General features: G+C 36.9%; 1 protein-coding gene across 1 annotated transcript in view; it reads left to right on the top strand.

Annotated features, from left to right (window-relative positions):
- atf6 (activating transcription factor 6) overlaps positions 1-356 on the top strand; it is a gene marked incomplete in the record, with an annotated part of 58,026 nt that extends 57,670 nt beyond the window's left edge. Inside the window, 1 exon segment of the transcript XR_001309840.1 lies at positions 346-356.
- Positions 357-1,384: the final 1,028 nt, after the last annotated feature.

The raw sequence follows: 1,384 nt of genomic DNA, 5'->3' as shown, positions 1-1,384 counted from the left end.
ATCTATCTATCTATCTATCTATCTATCTATCTATCTATCTATCTATCTATCTATCTATCTATCTATCTATCTATCTATCTATCTATCTATCTATAATGATCCATCTACCAACTCATCTATCTTCCTGTCTTTTTACCCATCTACATATCTACCCACCTATATACTCATGTTTCTACACATCTGTCCACCTTTCTACCGATCCATCCATCCACTTCATGTCAGGATCTTCTACCAGAGGTCTGTGAGTTTGAGGGTTCTGTTCATCATCTTAGCTGTTAGGTCTGTTCTCTTCTGGACAGAGATCTCTGAGGTTGTTCCTGGGATCTGTCAGAACCACTCCTCCAGTTTGGGGGGGTCACAGCACAGAGGGCTGAAATGACCATTGGCACCACTGATGCTTTGACCTTCCACAACTTCTGTATTTCCTCTCTTAGCTCTTGTTATTTCTCCAGCTTCTTGAGCTTCTTCTTCCTGATGTTAAAGTCACTGCCTTCTTCTCTTGCTTGTTGATCACCACAAAGTCTGGTTGGTTAGCCATCAGCTGTCAGTCTGGATCTGGAGGCCTCAAGTCCCAGAACAAAGAATTTGTATATATTTATAAATGTATTAAGTTCATTAATTGAAGATAGCATTTTTCTGTATCAAAAGTAAAGCCACAGCACTTTCTCTCCTCTRTGAGTTGTACCATTTTACATGTATTCTTTTCATGCCAGTTTTTTTGTATTTCAGTTCAATTCAGTTCAAATCAGTTTATTTATATAGCTCCAAGTCACAACATACGTTGTCTCAGGGCACTGTACATGAAAAAAGAACAATCTAAAGAAGAAGCCAGCAGATTTCATGAATAAAACTGATACATGTATGATATTAACAAAAACATTGCTGTGGAACTCTGCTGCTGTGGAAGTAGAACCTAAACTGGCTTCAGGTTTGCTGCGACATTAACATGCTGCTGAATGACTGACTGGCAGTAATGAAACATGGTTTATTTTAAAGATGAGTTTAAATTTAAGCTTACCACACCTGCCTGTCTTGTCAGTTCAACTTAAAACCTGAACCATATTGTTTTTGTATTCCAGATCAATAGTTTTTGAAAGGGGTTGTTTGTTAAATAAAAAGTTTAGATGCTAAGTCCTTGTAGACCAGTTTCAGCTAGGATAAAACAGTAATAGTATCCCCACTTCATGGTTGGGTAAAGGTATTTTCAGTAAAGTTGACTAACCTAACAAATATTTTATAATCTTGATAAAGGCCTGGAGCTGGGAGGTATTGGACAATGAATTTTGCCTTGCCAAAAATAAAAAGATTTTTTTTCCTTTTCAATAAAAGCTGCTGTACATTAAAATCATCCTTCCCCTTTCCACAAATCCACAAATATATATAT

The sequence above is a fragment of the Austrofundulus limnaeus genome, unplaced genomic scaffold (assembly GCF_001266775.1).
Source record: "Austrofundulus limnaeus strain Quisiro unplaced genomic scaffold, Austrofundulus_limnaeus-1.0 Scaffold15, whole genome shotgun sequence".
Classification (NCBI taxonomy): domain Eukaryota; kingdom Metazoa; phylum Chordata; class Actinopteri; order Cyprinodontiformes; family Rivulidae; genus Austrofundulus; species Austrofundulus limnaeus.
This window is presented reverse-complemented; position numbering and strand designations above follow the sequence as displayed.